This window comes from Bos indicus, chromosome 21 (assembly GCF_029378745.1).
Source record: "Bos indicus isolate NIAB-ARS_2022 breed Sahiwal x Tharparkar chromosome 21, NIAB-ARS_B.indTharparkar_mat_pri_1.0, whole genome shotgun sequence".
NCBI lineage: Eukaryota > Metazoa > Chordata > Mammalia > Artiodactyla > Bovidae > Bos > Bos indicus.
Window position 1 is genome coordinate 63,474,467 of NC_091780.1, and position 21,984 is coordinate 63,496,450.

Genomic DNA, 21,984 nt, shown 5'->3' on the forward strand with positions numbered 1-21,984 from the left:
AAACAGGAACTGATGCAACAGGTGAGATTCCCAAAGATACACAGTGGTGGGCACAGAATTCAAATAGAGAAACCCATGGAGGACAGAGACCTAACTTAGAGCACCCCAGATTAGTTTATAGCCAGTGAACTCTATAGTGTACGAAATGAAGTGAAGTGAAAGTCACTCAGTCCTGTCCGACTCTTTGTGATTGCATGGACTATAAAGTCCATGGGATTCTCTAGGCCAGAATCCTGGAATGGGTAGCCTTTCCCTTCTCCAGGGGATCTTCCCAATCCAGGGATCAAACTCAGGTCTCTCACATTGCAGGTGGTTTCTTTACCAGCTGAGACACAAGGGAAGCCCCTGTAGTGTGTGGGAAGAGGGAAACCCAAAACTTTATGTCGATGCCTCAGGTCCTGCAGGGAAGAGAATGCCCACTGTACATAATGCCCATGGGAAATGACCTAGAACCTGAGAATTACAAAGCATACAACAGTACAAATCACAGTCTATGGATTAAAAGTTGGGAGAAATTGACTCTATGAAACCACATAAATTTGAGAAGTCTGTAAGGTAATTAACAGTAAAAATATTTAATATCTTCAAAGGTATAAAGGAACACCACCCATAAAGTCAGAAATGACAAGAAAAAAACATGTAGGAAAAGTTAAGGATTTTTTTTAATAAAAAAAAAAAAAAAACAAGAAACTTAAATATCAAAAATAAAATCATTGAAAATTTTGTTTTTAATTTCAGTAACCAAGTAAAACAGTATGCTTGACACAGAAAACAATAGAATTAGACAGCTGGGAGATAGAGAAATGCTACAAGTATGTCTTTCAGAAAGATTAATAGGAAATGCAAAAACTAAGTTTGAAAATAGAGAAGTTTCAAACTCCTCTATGGGAAGACTAGATGGAAAGAACATAGAACACTGTAGGAAAGCGATTTTTGAAGTGTTAATGGCTAAAGTGCATCTAGAACCTAATGCAATAGCTGTAGTTTGTTTGGAAGGGTGGAATCAACAGATGTGTTATTTTTGCTTCCTGCTTTTTCCATGGGTTCTGCCTCAAACTTAGACAAGGCTGGAGTTTCAGCAAGCATATTGTGACTATGAAGTGACCTACAGGCTCCTGAAACAGAAATATATCAGGAAACTGGATACTTATATTGTGGGGGCTTCCATATCATCAGCCTGATTCTGACCTTATTAATGAATGAGAAAACCAAAACTCTGATTAGTTTATGCCTTTATTTTTAGGGACATTCTATTACTGATAGATGACATAATCTTTGTCAGATTCAGCAAACAGATTTTCAGTTATTTAAAAACTGAGAGAATTCTAACCACAGATTTTCTCCTATACCGAAAGTATAGGAGATACTTTAGTAGGAAAATTAAGTCAGAAGAAGAGAGAAGTAATGATTATTAAGCACATTGGCAACACACACTGGGAATGCTAAAGGAAAAGTGACTTTATATAATAATACTCAGGATACTGTTACAGTTAATCTTTTGTGCATAAGATTGAGTTAGAAATAAAATATTGGATAATACCTGGGTATTTAGGGGAAATGAGTAGGATTCACAGTGAATTAAAAGACCTTGAAGTCTTCACCTTGTTTCAGGGGGGAATGCAGATACTGATGTGCTTTAAACTTTGTTTAAATATGTAAATTCAAAATGTAAGAGAAGCTGTAGAACTGTCAGAACCCCTTCTAGCCCTTAACCTTTGCCCTGCGCACCTGCAGAGACCGATTCAGGTGTGCACACCTGGTTCATGCAACACTGACCCGAGAGCGGGACTGCTGAGTAAAGCCACAGCCACCAGTGGCCCGTTCTTGAGATGGCCAGGGGTGGGCAGTGACTCAGAGAAGACGGTAATGGGCGCAGCCAGCACTCCTAAAGAGGGTCTTCACCCTCTGTGACCATACGCAATCCTTTTCTCCATCACTGACAGAGGAATTCTAGAAAGGTCAAAAAACCACTTCTCAACTCCCCTTCTTGATATAATAGAGTTAATTCACACCCTACTTCCCATATGTAGGGTTCATTTGTTAATAAAGTCATGAGTGTAAATGCTCTTTATAAATGTTCTATGGTGACCTAAATGGAATGGAAATCAAAAAAAGAGGGAATATATATATTTTATATATATATACATATATATATTTTATATATATATACATATATGTATACATATGTATATATGTATATACAATATGTATATTATATATATAAATACATATATGTGTATTTATATATTATATATAATATATACATATATATTATATATACATACACATATATTATATACATATATACACACATATATTATATACATATATATTATATATATACACAATATATATGTATATTATATACATATATACATATACATTATACATATACATATACATTATACATACATTATACATATACATATATATTATATACATACATACATATATATTTTATAGATATATATATATATACACACATAGCTGATTCACTTTGCTCTGCAGTAGAAGTTAACGCAACGTTATAGATAAACTGCTGCTGCCGCTACTAAGTCGCTTCAGCCGTGTTCAACTCTGTGCAACCCCATAAACGGCAGCCTACCAGGCTCCCCCGTCCCTGGGATTCTCCAGGCAAGAACACTGGAGCGGGTTGCCATTTCCTTCTCCAATGCATGAAAGTGAAATGTGAAAGGGAAGTTGCTCAGTCGTGTCCGACGCTTAGCGACCCCATGGACGGCAGCCTACTAGGCTCCTCCGTCCATGGGATTTTCCAGGCAAGAGTACTGGAGTGGGGTGCCATTGCCTTCTCTAGACTCCAATAAAAATTAATATAAAAAAAGAGGTGTTTTACAAACTTCCCCATGGTGTTATTTTATATTCCAATGCATTGTCCAGTGCTTTTTGTCTTTTTCATCTCAGAAGTGAGACTTTCTTCTAGAATAAAAGTAGCTATTTACCTTTATATAGAATGTTACACTTTCCTCTTGAGCCCCATAGGAGATAATCAGTGAACTTTGCGGTAATAGAGAGGAGTCATTGACAGGGAGTTGCTGGCTTCCTCCAAGGGAGGAAGAAAACTAGAGAAGTCTTGAGGAAATGGGTGATTGACGTCAGGCAGTGGGAGTGAGTCACAGAAAAAAATGCAGGAATCATAGCTTATGGCCAAAGGAGGGTTGGGTGAGGCTGTAGTTGGCAAGCCGCTCTGTTTGTTGTCTTGCTGTACTACAAAGAGAAGCACGGAGAATCTTTCTTCTTCCTCTTTATTTTTCCTGCTGACATATCCCTTATTTAAAGTGACACAAATTTCACTCACTGTCTTTGAGAATGATTGTCTAAAAAAACCCAGCTTGTTTTACTTTTTGTACTTTAAATCCTCCTAATCCACTCTCTCTTGGCTTGGAGTGCTTTCTGGAACAGAAAATGTGCCAGGCGCCGGCTCCTGCTGACTCTGCCAGGCACATGGCGCGCCTGAGTCTCTGGTCTTGCTTCTGAGCCCACCATGGAGCTTTCTGGAGGACCCTCTCTGTGGTCCAGCAAGAGCAGCCTCCGTCAACACCCTGAACTCCTGCGTTCTGCCTTTCATAACTTTTCACCACAAGAATTTGTGAGTCTTCCCTCTGTGCGGGTCTGTCCACGGCTCTCACTAGCCCATTCCTGTTCTTCCCCATTTAAGTCTCTGATGGGGGTTTGTGATTTCTTCCTTGACCTGGCTGCCCTTTCGCAAGTTGGATCAGTGATCCAGTTCTTATCTCTTGGTTCCTCTGGCAAGAAATGCACATTGTTGCCATTCAATCTTTAGGGGAACTCAAGGAGAAGAGAGTTCACCCACATTGAGTAGGTACTCTTGTACCACCTTTTCTGTATTATTATTTCTAAACTTCCAAACAACTCCATGAGCTTTATCATTCACGGTTCAGAGGTGAATAAGATGAGGGTGTGTCCCACACTCTTTAAAGAACAGGACAAAACTTCAAACAAAAGTGCAACCCTGAAGTTCCCAATGAATTGATTTTCAAATGCTTCTCTTTGTATGGATTTCCTCTCTTCAAATGGATAGAAAGAACTTTAGCAGCCAACTCTAAACAGGTTAAGTAGGTACTCATTCTATGCCAGGATTGTTTCTAAACACTCCTTGTGCTAACTTCCTTTGCTGTCGTTCAGTCACTAACCCAGGTCTGACTCTTTGTGACCCCATGGACTGCATCGCGCCAGGCTCCCCCATCTTTTGCTAGCTCCTGGAGTTTGCTCAAATTCATGTCTATTGAGTTGGTGATGCTATCTAGCCAGTCTCATCCTCTGCCGCCCTTCTCCTTTGGCCTTTAATCTTTCCCAGCATCAGGGTTTTTCCCAATGAGTAGGCTCTTTACATAAGGTGGCCAGAGTTTTGGAGCTTCAGCTTCAGTATCAGTCCTTCCAATGAATATTCAGAGTTGATTTCTTTTAGAACTGATTGGTTTGATTTCCTTGCCCTCTACGGGATTTTCAAGAGTCTTCTCCAGCACCATAATTTGAAAGCATCAGTTCTTCAGTGCTCAGCCTCCTTTTTGGTCTATGTTTACATGTAACTCACACATTTGAACACTCAATAACAAAGGAGTTAAATAACTTGCCCACTATCTCACAGCCAGTGTGTGGTCATGATTCAAACTCAGACAACTAGAGTTGTAAAGTCGTGTTATTTACAACCATGATATCACATGATATTGGCATCACCACTACCAAGCTTAACTTTGTACATGTTGGGTTTCAAGGGTTTGATAGCCATGTAAATAGGAATTCCCAATAGTCCATTAAGTTGAGAATTCAGAACTGGGCAGGACCCTGCAAGACTTTTGGGCATCAAGGCCTTTTAAAGAAAGAATTGCTAATCACGAAAGGGAGGGAATGCCCAGACAAGGGAGGAGCAGCCAAGAAACACTAGAATAGCCTTGAGGCAGAGCCCAGGCTCCCAGAAGACTCTTGAGAGTTCCTTGGACTGCAAGCCCATCAAACCACTCAACCCTAAAGGAAATCAACCCTGAATATTCATTGGAAGGACCGATGCTGAAGCTCCAATACTTTGGCCACCTGATGCAACAAATCAATTCATTAGAAAAAGACCTTGATGCTGGGAAAGGTTGAGGGCAGGAGGAGAAGGGGGTGGCAGAGGATGACATGATTAGATAGCAGCACCTATGATTCAATGGACATAAGTTTGAGTAAGCTCCGGGAGACAGTGAAAGACAAGGAAGCCTGGAGCACTGCAATCCGTGGGGTCACAAAGAATTTAGCACTGAAAAACAGCAACAAGAAGGGTCCAGATCCCAGTCAAGGTATAAACATGACAGTATCACTAAACTCTTTACAACTAAAGCCTCCAACAAGGGAAGATGTTAACAGTCTCCATTCCAGATTAGATTGCAGTTTGACAACCTCAAAAATCGCATCAAGAGACCACCTGAGGCCAAAGTAAAAGAACCAGAGAAGCTCATTAGAGGAGAAATGGAGACACAGACATGGAGAACAAACTTATGGACACCAGCAGGGAAAGAGGAGGTGGGATGAATTGGGAGGTTGGAATCGACACACAATGACCATTGATTCTAGCACACCTTCAAATGGGAAGAAATCCAAGAAAAGAGAAGGTAGATGTGCACGTATGGCTGATTCACTTTGCTGTGCAGCAGAAACTAACACAACACTGTAAGGCAACTGTGCTCCAATACAAATTGAAAAAGAGAGAGAGAGATGGTCACCAGAGGCCAGATTAAAGGAGTACAGGCTCTGCACACACCCTAATGCTTACCAGAAACTTCACCCTTGAACTATTATCATAAAACTCCTCACTCTTCTCAGGTTGGGGCACACAGTTTTGAGGGGTCTGAACCCACTGCATCTTTCTTTGGCTAGCAAAGGAATAAAGCTAGTCTTTTCTGCTTCACCTAAAACTCTGTCTCCAAGATTCTCTTCTGCACCAGAGACCAAGTTTTTGGCATCAGGACCAAGTTAAGAATGAAAGAAGAGGCAGCTGCATCCTTGTCAACAGATACAAATGTAGAAGAAAAAAACAATCCAGTGGGATGAGATCTTAGAGGAAGGAATCTACTCACTCATTTGTATACCCACTCACTGACTAATTCTTTTAGACTATTTACTGGCTATCTCTTGTGGGCCTATCACTTCAGTCTCTGGCCAAATAACAGGGATTTGTTTAATGGATTAGAAATTTCATAAAGGAAATGTTGGCTAACTGTCATTAAAAGCATGGAAAACTAAGTATATCATATACTGTATAGCAAGCACATTGCCGCCTGCATAATATGCATTTATAATTAAAGCCATTTTAAGTGAGTTTGTGTCAGAAACAGTGAGACACAATGAAAACGTCAGGTTCTCTCTGTGGTACAGCTATTCCCTGCTTCTCTGTGGCTTTGTAGTGCAGTGTGCTCTTGATCACACCCCACTCTTGCATCTGCGAATTCTTAGAAGACAGGTAAGCTTACATATGAAATGTGTATGATTTGTTATTATATAAAGATAATTATTGATGTCAGATGGGCTGAAGGAATGCCTCATAAATATTTTCTAAATAGCCAGCTAAAGTCTAGAAATGTCTGCTATGGAAATGTCGACAGCTTATAAGCAAAAAGGCCATTTAATTATCTCTGTCGACTATTCTCTCATGGACTCTGATGGGGAAAATTATCACATGTTTAATGAACCTAAGGGGATGTTCCTTCTCATACAAACCATGTCCCTGCCTACATTACAACACTTATCTCTTTGTCCTTGCACTGAGTTTATTTGTGTACTTTTCTCGTCTCCCACGCCCCTTTTAATTTACAAGCTCCCTGAGAGTTGAAAATCTCTTTGAGGAAGGAAGATAAAGTAGAAGAGACATGAGCCATAGAAGCAAACAAAACTTTTTTTTTTTTTTGCTATAACTGACCTCAACCACTTTCAGTGTGACCAGGACCTTGGTTCCCTAGCTGGTAAATAGCATCTTCAGTACCCAGTAGGGAGGTGGGTGGTAAGGCTTAAATAAAGTTATACAGGAGAAAGGACCCAGAGGTGTTTGAATTTTGGAATTTTCCTTGAGATATATGTGGATGTGAATTGAAGTATAGTGAGAAGAATCAAATATAATGGCAGCTTGACCATAATTAAGTGTGTCCATATTGAGGACCTTTTGGGGGATTTTGGAACACTTAGGAATGCTTCCAAATCGTTAGCAATGTATTTACCAGCAGACAGATGTATATCTTTCTTCTGGAGAGAATGTCCACTGCTTCTATCATTTTTAAGGGTACATGTGACCACCTGGTGCAAAGGGACTTATGAAAGAAAATGGGGCAATGAGGGCTGCCTCAATCAGATTCCCTTTTAAGCCTGAACATGCCACCCAATGGCAGGGAGTTTGCTCTCTAAACAGCATCTAGCAGCCAGCTCCTTCAGCATCTTCCCCACCATAAAGAGCAGGTCTGCCTGAGGTCATGTCCTTCCCAGGAACACAGCATCTTTGACTGAGCCAGGTGGGAATAAAGACCTGCCCATTTCTCCTTGACATGGTCACTCTGATAGGTGACACTCTCCACAGAGAGCCTCAGGCTACCTAAGGCATCGTTGTACCTACATCAATGCCCTCTTCCCCAAATGTGTTGATCCTGATAAACAACTTTCACCCTGGACTTCATGTCAAAATCTGCTTCTGGAGAATTTGACCTGTGAAGGGAAATAAATATGAAGAAAAATAGAAAATTATGTGAAAATAAAAGCTCTGGAAAGAGTCCCAAGAAGGTGGAGGTGGTTATCAGAGTCAAATATAGCAGAAAGTTCAAGATAAGGGTAAAAGTGGTTCAGTAGGACGGGCAACTAATTCATAGAGCCCATAGAAATCCGGTTGTGGGGCCAATAGGAAAGCTTTGGGGAAGATATTTGATAAGCCCTTGGGGTATGACAAATGGGAGACAGCTTGTTAGAACCCTTCTTATGAGACAAGAATGCATGGGGAGGGGGTGTGTCACAGGGTCAAGGAGAGACTTGGGCAAGTTGATCATTTGCAGAGATAATTTTGAAAAGTCCTTTCTTGCAAACCACATCTTCCCCTTTCGACATGTCTGAAAAAAACCTTGGCAAGGACAGCCTTCAAATCTCCCCCAACTTATTAAGTCAAGTAATGGGCTTTCAGAATATAGGAAGTTCAAAAGGCTGTCAGGTTGGAGCCAGACATCTCAGGAATGTGCATGCCCCCAAGAGGAGGCAGTGCATCCATTAAGACATATCAGGCGGCCCTTATCGGAGTGCCCCATCAGCCAGCCAAAGGACAGGTTATTGTGTATGCCAGGTCGCTCAGAAACAGCCCCTCCAAAGTTAACTGAGAGCAGCAGGCTCAACCCTCCCCTCCAACTCTGATCAAACAAAGCACAGAACTCTGCAGTTTGGGCAGGAAGAAAAGGACTGGACGAAGACTCTGCCTTGTAGCAAGGCAACTGGATCGGTAAGTCACAAGGAGTCAAACTCCTGGGCCCCTGGTTTCTACACCACCTCAATGACAGCTTTTTGAGGGAGAAAACTCAGCGCCATCAGGAAGAATCCCAGCTTGAGTAGACACACCATCTTCCCTTGGTTCCTTTAGTACTGCTGAGGTTTGCCAGCATTTTCTTAAAAGTGTGAGGCCAAAGATCAGAGGCAGAACGCAAAGACACCAATGCTCCATAGTAAGCTATACCAAAGTACTGACACAGACAGTCTTTTGCTGAAAAGACCCTGTTTCAGCTACAGAAGGCCGAACTCTTTGATGGACATCATCACCCTCCTCCTTTCCAGCCCAAGGTCCTCTGGCCACCATGGACACCGTCTTGTTTTTCTAACTTCACAAGTGGTAATCTAATGGAATTGGATATTCTACCCTAGAAAGCACACACACACACACACACACACACACACACTTATTAAGGCTCAGACTCTATACAAACACATGCCCTCAAGGACTTTCCACTTAGTCTTCCCCTGGAAATCTTTGCCACTGAGCTTCAGAACAAAGAGGGTGAAATAAATGATCTTATCTTTTCAATCTTGACAAATGCGAACAAGTCCATGATTCCTGATGCTAACCGGAGGTTCTGTATTTTATGCAACAGATAGTGACAAGTTTCACTCATCTAAGACAGATATTTCATTTTGTTCGAGGCAAAAAAACAAGCAATACGTTATCATTTGATACTTAGTAAGAATAGTTTGCTTTATAATGATGATGACAGCTGGACGACCTTTCTACATTTGTGAAGTGCTTTCATACCTCTCATGATCTCATTTGATCCTCAGAGTAGGGCTGACATCCCTTCAACTTACTTCACAAGTTAAAAAAAATGAGGCTTCTAAAAAGTGACAAAGCTGTCCTACTCAAAGCAGTGAGTCCACATGTAACCCAGAATGCTCCAATTCCCACTCCGTGGTTGCTGCAAAAAAAAATCCACTTCTTGAAAATATTTTATATAATTATTGCATAAGCCACCTTTGCAAATTTGTAAGAGAACTGCCACCTAAGTGCATGTTTTCCATGATAGAAATTTCTCCTTTTTAAAAAAATTTTATTTCATTTTTAACTGGAGGATAATCAGTGTACAGTATAGTGTTTGTTTGTGCCATACATTGACTTATATCAGCCAGAGGTGTACATATGTCCTCTCCTTCTTGACCCTCCCTCCCACCTCCTTCTCCCTCCTACCCCTCTAGACTGTTACAGAACACTGGATTTGGGTTCCCTGCATCCTAGAGCAAATTCCCACTATTTATATATTTTGCTTATGGTAATGTACACACTTCAGTGCTACGATCTCAAATCATCCCCCACTGTGTCCAAAAGTCTGTTCTCATATCTACATCTCCTTTGCTACTGCAAACAGGACCATCAGTACCATCTTTCTAGGAAGTTTCTTGTATGTCAGGCTCTTTAAGTTCTCCCAAAACTACTAAATTTCCATAGAAAGGAGTAAAACCAAATAAACAAATAAAATAGAAAGCTCTTTTAGGAATAGTCTTATTAATAAATCAGGGCCCCCAGATTCTGGCAAAACAAATGCTTCAAAATGGGCTTCTCCCAAGAATGCCCTGTCCTCATGGCATGACCTGCACACAGCGCAGCCCAGGGGCACCCACCCGCGTCCACAGTGGCTGGGTTTATAATTTACAGTGTGAGGCCAACTAACCAACTCTATTATTCAAACATGTGAAGCAAACCCAAGGAGAGGAGTGCTTTAATCTTTTGCTCAGAAGTGACATTTGCAGCTCTTTTCACTTACTTTTCATTATTTCACCACAGGGGAACCGTTTCCAGGAATTATTATGTTAAGCATTATATTAAAAAATGAGTCTTGGTATTTTTTGCAATAAATAACAGCTCACATTTACTTTGAGAACAGGAATGCTCACCAGAACTTATGAACATTGTCTGCTTCCAGAAGTGCAGACATGTTAGAAATGATAAAGTCGTGTTTAAGAACATAGTGTGTGAGTGCTCTGAGTCATGTTCTAGTCTTTGTGATCCCTTGGACTGTAGCCCACCAGGATTCCCTGTCCGTGGAATTTTTCTGGCAAGAGTACTGGGGTGGATTGCCATTTCCTTCTTCAAGGGATCTTCCTGACCTAGGTATTGAACTCACATCTCCTAGGTCTCCTGCATTGCAGGCAGATTCTTTACCACCAAGCCACTAGTGTGACTCCTTAAGAACATTAACAACCCAAACCATTTGATGAGCACTTGCTATGTGCCAGCTCCTGTGCAAAACTCAGGAGATACAAAAACGAGTAAGGTATAGATCTTGTGGGGAGGCATGACCACAGAGGATAAAAAGCAATAACTTTGGAATCAGAGAGAGATGAATTTAGACACTGGTTTTGTTGGCTCAGCCAAAATAACTTGTCCAAATCATGTAACCCTTCTCAGCCTCAGTTCCCCCCTAAGTAAAATCAGAATAGTGATATTTATTGTTCAGAGTCTTGGGGATGCAGAAGTACATAAAGACGACCCAAAGGAGAACATTCAGAGGCTTCTGATTTAGAGCTTCTTACAGAGGGATCAGACTCCATCCCCTATGTTTGCCAGAGCCTCAGATGGCAGGGGAAGAGGAAGCTTGGTTGGAGTTATAAGTGAAGGCTTCAAGTGTGCCCTGACTGGAGGCCGTTGGCCTAGGCACGCCGTAGGTAGCTGACTAGGAATAGGTTTTTATTTGATTTGTTTGAGAAGTATCTTTGGCTTTCTATGGTTGGTCATGAGTTTGGAAGGCAGAGACAGGAGGTAGGAAAACTGGTCATGGTTGACCAAATTCTAACCAATTGTCCTAACCAAGTTCTGGACCAAATTGCTGCAGAGGTTGCGGTTTGGTTTCCTGGGCTGGTTCCTGCAGAGGTTGTGCATCAAAGTTTTGTTGTCAAATATAGTTTGGGCATTGCCCATTTGTATATTCAGTATCTCAGGGACACAGGCAAGCACACAGACAGACATTCACAGAGTAAACTTACTATGTGAAAATTATTATAATTTATTATAATAAGAAATATTATTATTTAATATTTGTATTAAATAATATTATTTAATATAATATTAAAAGGCTCCATCAGAGAAGGAAGAAGCAAGAGTTAACTTGGAGTTACCAAGTCCTCTGAGAGTACTAAGAAGGAAGTTAATAGCTCTGCTTAAGGGTGTGAAGGATTTAGCATTTTTTTTGTTAGGTCTTTGGATGACAAGTAAGATCAGACAAGGAGCTAAGGAAAAACCCTGCAGAATGAGGACCCATTACGGCTGAGGACAGAGAGGAAGGCAAGAGGCCGGAAAGCATATTGATGGTGGTTTGACCCCAGGTGCTCCAGGGCAAGCATGAAAAAGCCAAGTGGAAGAGAAGACAGTGTCAGACTAGCTGTGGGTGAGTGAGCTTCAAATGCAAACTTGGACTTTGCTGATATCAGGGAGGAATTCAGTTCAGTTCAGTTCAGTCGCTCATTCGTGTCCGACTCTTTGCGACCCCATGAACTGCAGCACGCCAGGCCTCCCTGTCCATCACCAACTCCCGGAGTCCACCCAAACCCGTGTCCATTGTGTAGGTGATGCCATCTAGCCATCTCATCCTCTGTTATCCCCTTCTCCTACTGCCCTCAATCTTTCCCAGCATCAGGGTCTTTTGCAATGAGTCAGCTCTCCGCATCAGGTGGCCAAAGTATTGGAGTTTCAGCTTCAACATCAATCCCTCCAATGAACACTCAAGACTGATCTCCTTTAGGATAGACTGATTGGATCTCTTTGCAGTTCAAGGGACTCTCAAGAGTCTTCTCCAACACCACAGTTCAAAAGCATCAATTCTTTGGCACTTGGCTTTCTTTATAGTCCAACTCTCACATCCATACATGACTACTGGAAAAACTATAGCCTTGACTAGATGGACCTTGGTTGGCAAAGTAATATCTCTGCTTTTTAATATGCTGTCTAGGTTGGTCATAACTTTCCTTCCAAGGAGCAAGCATCTTTTAATTTCATGGCTGCAATCACCATCCACAGTGATTTTGGATCCCAGAAAAATAAAGGAGTGGATGCCAACAAAATGATCCCAGCCTAAACTAAGAAAGACTGAGTCAAGGAAAGAGTAACAGTAGAGAGGATTCCATCCTTTTCCTATAACCTTCAAAATGTCCATTGTTCAGAGCCCAGGCCTGTTAGTCAGTGAAGCACATTGTCTGGATTTCTTATGTTGCAACCTGGGGCCTTTGATACTCAGTGGACGGATTTTGAGAGACTAGGCTGCCCTAACCCTCTGCACTGCCAGAGAACCATGGTATGAGGGAATCTTTTCTCTTCTTCCAAATGGGTTATGTGAATTGCAGGAACAGAACTTTCCATTAAATTTTCATTGACTACTGTTTAAGCAGGAAGTAGTTCATTTGCAAAGAACAGAACACATCCAGGTGAGGGGCAGTAGACAGGGCACCAGGACAAAACCAGGTATCACATGGGTTCCAAAGAAAATGTACACATGTATCTACAATCGAGGTGGAGGTCAAGGGTCGTCTGCAATTCTGCAGCTCCACTAGGCTCTCATGAGTCACCTCCCAGCTTTGCCTTGCATGTGACTTGGTTCTGAGCCATTTATCTAAGCCCCTTCATTCTCCACCCATTAAACCACTGGTTAGTTCTTCAGTTTTTGACTTGGTGATTCCACAAAAACAGTAGGCTGATTGCTAACCTCTGTGATATGACTCCAAGCTCACTAAGGAACTTTCTGAGGATGAATTAGGGGAAATGGGTGGGCTGGAGGATCATACTACCAAATGTCATCCATCCAAGCAACATTTCTCCAAGATGATATAATTCCATTAAGGCTTGTGTGTAGATCATTCTCATGTGCAAATTTATTCCTAAAAGTGTGAATATTGGCACACCTGTAAGTTAGATTTCTTAGGACAAAACAGTGGGATGTTTTAGCAAGAAAATGTCACTTTGTGAGGACCCACTGTCTATGCACAGCCTCCCCTGGTGGCCCTGTGATTGTGGACCCCATCTTTGAGCATGGCACCTCTCTTGTATCACCCAGAGTGTAGTATTTTGGATTCTGACCTGCATCCTCTCCTAGCCTGTGAACATCTCAAACTAATTCACCTTTTCTTTTAGTAAATATCAGTTGAGCTATTGTAGGTGCCATAAGAGGTGATGAGACACCCCAGTTCTATGAAGTTTATATTATAATTGGGAGGGGTGGTGATGGTAGGCAGATAAATGATAAACAAATAAATAGACACAAACAATATTAGAGAGAGGTCAGTGCTACAGAGGAAAGTTGCTTTAGGCAAAATGAGCAGGACCTCTTTGAGAAGACAGTTTGCATGACATGAGAGAAAGGAGCCAGGAGTGGGAAGTGGAGTCTGAAGATATCTTAGCAAAGAAAACAGCTGATGGAGAGGCCCCAAGTCACTAAATACCTGAGGGATGAGAAGGGGCTGGAGGATGAAAACTGGTGGGCAATTGGGGTCTGATTTAACAGGGGCTCAAAGAAATGGGAGTGGAGGAAAAGCAGAGAGGAAAGACAAAGACCATATTATAGTTTATTGTTATTCTAAATGCAGTAGAAGCCCCTGGCGGTTTTAAAGAAGGGGAGAATGTGGTGGTCTGAGTTATTTTTCAAAAAGATGATTTGTTTGGGGGAATACAATCCAGTCAGGATCATCTAATCCAGGAAGACCATCTGAATAGCTGTATCCATTAGCCAGGCAATGATGGGGCTGAGTAGGAAACAGTGGAGGAGATGAGAGAAGTGGACAAGGTCAGGGCGCATTTGGAAGATGCAGCTGATAACACACTCAGTTACCTCTGTGCTCCACAGATACATTAGGTGCCCAACAAGTGATTGTTCATTTGTAATGCACTGGGTTGAATTAAATTGAAGAAAGATGCCTTGATTGTGTGATCCAAAAGCTAAGCATGTCTTCAACTTATGGTTTAAATACTAAGCATTTGGAAAGAAGAGAAGTAACTCTTTTTCACTATGCAAGAAGTCAGATCTGAAGAGTTTGAAAGTGATTTAGATCTGAACTTTTTGCACAGTGAAATATATATATAATATATATTTATTTTATATATCTGAGCTTCCCTGGTGGCTCAGATGGCAAAGAATCTGCTTGCAATGCAGGAGACCTGGCTTGATCCAACCCCTGGATTGGGAAGATCCCCTGGAGGAAGGCATGGCAATCCACTCTAGTATTCTTGCCTGGAGAATCCCCATGGACCAAGAAGCCTGGTGGCCTACAGTCTATGGGATCACAAAGAGTTGATCAGGAAAATCCTCTGGAGAAGGGAATGGCTAAGCCACTCCAGTATTCTTGCCTGGAGAATTCCACAGACAGGGGAGTGTGGTGTGCTATAGTTCATGGGGTAGCAAAAAGTTGGGCACAGCTTTCAAATATATATTCATGTTTATATATCATGGCATTTATCTGGTCATAAAAAGGCTCTTTACACAAGAAGGTGCTGGGACTTTGTACAACTTCCATCTCCAGCCTATTCATTTCATCTTTGAAAGAGCCCAAGCCAGAAAAGAAAATTAAAAGGCAGCCCCAGGGCTGTATCACTGCATGGTCCTCATGCCATGCAAGGCTCTAGGAAGGAGAAGGCAATCTATACTTGGTAAATCCCTTTTGCTCCTGTTCCAGAGGCTAGAAAACCCAGAAATCAAACCATTGATGGACTGACACTTATCTTGACCTTGCTGTGAATTGGCTAGATCATATTTGACATAATGCTCCGAGTAGGGTGGTATTCAGGAAAATTCAGCTGAAGGATGCAAGAATATTTGATTACAGGTTTCGAGAGAGAGAAAGAAATATGGACGAAAGATTGTGACAAAGGGGAAGGAAGTGTCAATTGATGACTGAGCTCTGACCCAAAATTATAGTGAATTTAAGATCACTTAGAATTCTAAGATCACTTAGAATCTAAAGTAGGTTCTGGGCCTGATACTATCTATTATTTCACATCCACCTGACCCCAAATTTGTTTCCATTTTACAGATGAGGAGACCAAGAAGTAAAAATATTAAAATAATTTCATGGTATCTTAGAGCTAGTACATTGTAGATCTGGGAGTCAAACTCAAATCCAATCCCTATGGCTTTTCCATTTTATTGCCCTACTAAAGTATGGTTGTTGTGCCCAAAACAGTGCCCAGACATTGTTCCAGTTAGTTCTTCCAAGGAGGCGGTCACAGAGTAGGTTTAATTCTGAGCTTCTTAAGGGAAAAAAAAATAAAAAAGTGAAAAATTGCCCAATTGTTGCCAAGCATCCAGACAGGCTGAATTCTATTTTCTTATCTCTGATTGTTGTTATTGTTGGTTGGTCGCTTTTGCGACCCCATGGACTATAGCCCACCAGGTTCCTCTGTCCATGGAATTTTCCAGGCAAGAATACTGGAGTGGGTTGGTAGGGGATCTTCCCGACCCAGGGATCAACCCTTTGTCTCCTGCATTGGCAGGTAGATTCTTTACCGCTGAGCCACCAGGGAAGCTTATCTCTGATTACTCACCCACAGGACAGAAGAACCATCACAATAACTTCAAGAAGCATGGAGATATTCTAAGAAAAACATTTCACATTCACTCCATGCTATTCAGGAAAATGACAGTTGGTCAATCCGTGCTTTACATTCACTGCAGTGTAAACCCTTGAACTTCTCAAATTTCCAACTGCTTGGGGACAGCTGCAGTGGAGTGTTCTTGACATCTATGCACCTTGTCTAAAACTGAACTCGTCAATACTCTCCCCCACCTCTTCCCAAGTAGTCTCTTAGACTGTCTTCAACACTTCTGCAAGTGCTGACATGACCTACAGTTCACTTGTATTTAGATCACACATCCTGTGAAGCATTTCCAAGACTGCCTCATTTCAGTATCCCCCAGACCAGCCTCATTTGTCAGCTCCCTGACAAAGTCAGGGACCACTGGACTTGCTTTTGTTTTTATAAAGTTTTTTTGGGGAGGAAAGTACTTCCCTGGTGGTCCAGTGGTTAAGAATCCACCTGCCAATGCAGGGGGACGCAAGTTTGATTCCTGGTCCAGGAAGATCCTATGTGCCAAGGGGCAGCTAAGCCCATGTGCCACAGCTACTGAGCCCACATGTTCTAGAGCCCATGCTTTGCAAAAAGAGAAGTCACAACAATGAGAAGCATTGTAACTAGGGTGTCAGCCCTGCTTGCCACAAGCAGAGAAAGCCTCTGTACAGCAACAAAGACCTGGCTCAGCCAAAAATAATTTTTAAAAGATAGTTTTTTTTTTTTTTTAATGTGGCTCATTTGTAAAGTCCTTATTGAATTTGTTACAATATCTCTTCTGTTTTATGTTTTTGTTTTTTGGCTGCAAGTCATGTGGTATCTTAACTCCCTGACCAGGGATCAACCCTGCACCTCTGCATTGAAAGGCAAAGTCTTAACCACTGGACCTCCAGGGAAGTCCCTGGATATTTTTTTTTTGGAAGTGAGATAGTAAGTTATGTCTTGATGTCTTATCTTGAGGGTGCGTTAGAACACTTTAGATATCTTCTACGGGATGAGTCCTCATTGAATGCATGTTTAATTCATTATCTGACTTCAAATGATGCATTTTATTTGTAGAGATGAACTATCCTGCATTGTATCTCCTCATAGCTTGAAGTAACATAAAAGAAGAGAGGAAGGAAAGAAAACAGGAGGGAAGGAAGGAAGGAAGGGAGGGAGGGATGGAGGGAGATGGATGGAGGGAGGACTTGCCTTTGATCTCTTTCAACATTAATTAAAAACTCGTTTAACCCGGATTGACTTCATGCCTAACTGGTGGCAGACCCTGTGTTCTATCCCCACGGTTGAGAATGGTACATGGGGCCGCCCTAGAAGGTCACCGAGGAGGAGCTGCTGTTATTCACCGTTGTGTTTGTAAGATTCCGCCTGAGAGTGCGACTTGCGTCATGTCCTTGTGCTGTGGATCATGTTTTCTTAAATCCCCATTGTTTCATTTGCTCCATCCTAAAAACTTATTGTTCTTTGCACCCCTCCTCCATTCAATAAAATAAAACTAATATTATGGTGTCATTTGAAAATATATTTATGTTTGTTTCCCCTATAAAAAGAGATAATAATGTTATGTTCCAATAATATTAAGTTGCAATGTTATTTGCAAGATTGCAGAGCTTTTAATTTTCTGATTATTTCCACAGTGGGAGTTTCAGCTCAATTTCGACAAAGACACTTCTATCTGTTTTGGTTATTTTTTTATTACAGCTAGAAGCAACAATAATTGCCTTTAGTGTGGGAAGACATCACAAAGGAGACAATTGTTGTCTCTCAAGAATAAGATCATCAGGGCGAATTTTGATGTAAAAAATTTGTAAATTAATTGCAAAGTCCTATAAATATTATATTTACTAAAATTGTGTGGGCTGCTGTTTTCAAAGACTCCAACCTTTTTGTGTTTCTTTTAAAGGAATAGATTTCTTCAGAGCCACACCAACAAGAAGTGAATGTGTCATCAAAATTTTAATAATGTATAGACATATGACATTCATATATGGTGTCTATGAATATGGAGTTAATTCTGGTAGAGAGAAAAATCCCAAACACCTGGATTTGAGTTTTGGCTTGCCAACTTATGGCTATTTGATCTTTAGTAAGTTATGTGAACATCTCTAAATCTTATTTTCTTCTAATGAAAAAGATTATTGTTAAACTAAATAGCCTGGATGAAATAACCTATTACATATTACGACTTAAAGAAAGCACTAAATAATTGGCAGCTGTGATGATAAGAATATTTATGTTGCATTCCTTTGTTCATTCAACACATGCTGACTGTCTGCTTTTATGACTCCAATCACTGTCCATTCCAGGCACTGACTGTTGGTGATAAAGATGATGATAATGATGAAGATTTCAATCATTATATTGCTATGATAGTACCTCCGTGCTCTGGTCAACATTACTGTTTAAGTCCTCAAAGTGGGCTCCTGCAGTTTTTTGTTAATATCTGTAAAAAATTAATCATAATTATTCTTTGCATGTCCATGGTTTGCAAAGCCTTGTAACACTCATACATGTCTACCTTTCTTTTGCTTCCTTTACTCGAGGAGTTGGAAAGTTTAAATTTTACATTTTTTTTAGTCCCTTACAGCTAATGTTTACCAAGTGACCAAGTTCTGGTCCTTGAAATGTGAGAAAATACCTGCTGAGGATTTCTGTAGAGTTTTTGCTTCTGTTTACACCAGCTACCTCTCCTTGTTTAATTAACCTATATAACATGCATATGAAAGATGGAGAGTGACTTGAGACAGCAGAAAAGCAATATTATCTGCTTATTACTAGCATTTGGCACTGTATCTGATGCATAGTGGATACTAAGAAAACTAGCAGGAAGACAGGAAGAAACAAAGAAAGGAAGGAAGGGTTAATAGATATGAACTAGTTAATATTTCTCCTTGAGAGAGCATATAAAATTCAGGTGGAGAAATTTTTTTTTAAAGTTCTGTAAAGATTTCAGAAAAGTTTTATTTGCACATGCACAGATAGAAAGCTATTGCTTTTATAAGAAATATTACTTATGAGAATGGGTTAGGCATGAGAATGATGCATGAGCAAGAAAAATAACTGGAGTAAATAAGTAATACAATTTGCTAGAAAGAAATGTGTTTCTTCTTCTGGAGCCCTCTGTAAACAGCCTATCTCTGCCCCCAAGTTGATCACTATTATGGTGGCATTTGTCTTTCTAGACATTTTCTTATGTATTTGCTAACTTGTGATATGGCATCTAACAGAAATTTATCAGTATGTGTGTAAGTGTGCACATGTATGAGAATTTCACATAAGTAGTATCAATGGTCACATTGTGACCTGCATATTTCTTTCTTCATTTGAGAATACATAGTGAAGCATTTTCCTAATCTCTGCACATAGCACAATGTCACCAGTTTCAACTGATGTGGGTAGCTCAGCTACTAAAGTACCCGCCTGCAATGCAAGAGAGCCAGGTCTGATTCCTGGGTCGGGAAGTTCCCCTGGAGAAGGGTTAGGCTATCCACTCCAGTCTTCTTGGGCTTCCCTAATGGCTCAGATAGTAAAGAATCTGCCTGCAATGCGGGAGACCTGAATTCAATCCCTGGGTTAGGAAGATCGCCTGGAGGAGGGTATGACAATCCACTTCAGTATTCTTGCCTGTAGAATCCCCATGGGCAGAAGAGTCTGGAGGGCTACCATCTATGGGGTGGCAAAGAGTTGGACACAGCCGAGCAACTAACCCCACAGCACAGAATATGCCTATATATGCATATACCTTAGTTTCAATATGCTCCTTCTTATGGCCCTAAGGTAGCTCAACACCAACTCCAATACAACACTTTACTAGCCATTGGCCAAAGGGAAATGATGCTTCCTCATACTGACATCAGATCTTAATATTCTTAACTTTTTGATTTGTTTCTAATCTGATGATTGAAAAAGAGCATGTCATTGTTATCTTAATTCACACTAACTTGATATTATTTTATATGGAATATTTATTTTCACATGTTTACTGACCTTTTGTATTTCCTGTTCTTCATTGTCAGCTCATAATTTTTATTTTTATTGTGTTATTATTAACTTACTTATTTGCATGTGCTCTAATACACTTGGGTATCATTTTTTTATATTTTGTTATATATTTTACTGTTCCTTCTTAAACTATTATAAGTTTCTTCAAAAAGATTGAGAGCATTTTTGGGCTTCCCAAGTGGCTCTGTGGTAACGAATCTGCCTGCCAATGCGGCAGATGGGGTTTGATCCCTGGGTCAGGAAGATCCTCTAGCAAAGGAAGTGACAACCCACTCCAATTTTTTTACCTTGGAAATCCCATGGACAGAGGAGTCTGGCAGCCTGCAGTCCATGGAGCTGCAAAAGAGTCGGACACAACCTAGCAACTAAACAACAACTAGACATATTAAAGATATTATTATTTTGATTACCTTTCCTAATTGGTACTGATGTTTTAAAGGAAAATGTAATCTTTGAATATTAAACTAATTCAGGTCACCTTGCTGAACTAACTCCTTTAACCGTATTTAACCAGTTGATTCTTTAAGATCATCATTCACAAATTATGGTAGCATTGTTACTTTAAAAACATTTCTATTTGCTATTTAACTTCAATGTCTAGGACTTTGTTATATATTCTGCTGTACTGAATATATACTAGAAGAATGCCATGTAGTAGATGATTAATCAATATTTACTATATGCATGATGAGGGTCTTCCCGAATGGCTCAGCAGTAGAAAATTTGCCTGCCAATGCAGAAGATGCAGTTTCAACCCCTGGTCCAGGAAAATCGCTTGAAGAAGGGAAAGACAACCCACTCCAGTATTCTTGGTTGGAAAAACCCCATGAACAGAGGAGCCTGGTGGGCTACAGTCCATAGGTGGCAAAGAGTCAGACACAACTTAGTAGCTGAAAAACAACAACAAATATTCGTGAAGAAAGAATGCAATCGTTTAATAGTTTTATGGTTAAGTATGATGTGATGAAGATTCCTGAGAACTGTGAAGAAAGGTTTCTATTAAATCTAGTATCCTAGACCTTTTTCCTTTCTTCAGAATTGTATGCTGTCTTAATAAATAATTTTCATTGTCCATTGAGATAAGATGGCTTTTATATCTTTTACTATTAACACAGTAATAATTTGGACAGATTTTCAATATTGATCAATTCTTGCATTATTTAAATAAACCCTATCTGGTTATGATATATAATCTTTTGATACATTGCTGACATCTCTTTATTAAATTTTATTTAGGACTTTTGCTTTTATAGTCATTAGTGATATTAGCCTATAATTTTATTTTACATTACTATCTATGTTCACTTTTGACATCAGCTTATGGTGACACTGTAAAATGAGTATTGACTTCCAATTCTGGCAATACGGCAGACTATATATAATCTAAAATTCCACCCATTACAGAAGAACATTAAAAATAAAGGTTACAAGATAATGGGCTTCCCTTAAATATAAACTTCCAATTATGTAAAAAAGGGAAAAAAAAAACAACAACAAAAACCAAAATGAGGCAAAATCCCAGACAGTAAAAAAAGCTAACTCTAAGCTACCAATGAATTTCTTATCTTTGTGATTTAATACATCAGTTGAATGGCCAAGTAGAAAGAAGAGAATAAAATACTGGGAATATAAAAAAGAGTAACTGACATTCAGGCACCAGAAAAGTTAGATTTCTCAAAGAATAGCTAAAAATAAATTCACCTGTAGTTACGAGTCAACAGTGAGGTTCTGTCTATATCAAAGGAGGTTTAAAGAGGGAAGAAAAGTCAGTTTTGAAGGTTTATTGGCATCAATTCAGTTCAGTCACTCAGTTGTATCTGACTCTTTGTGGCCCCATGGACTGTAGCATGCCAGGCTTCCCTGTCCATCACCAACTCCCGGAGCTTGCTCAAGCTCACCTCCATTGAGTCAGTGTT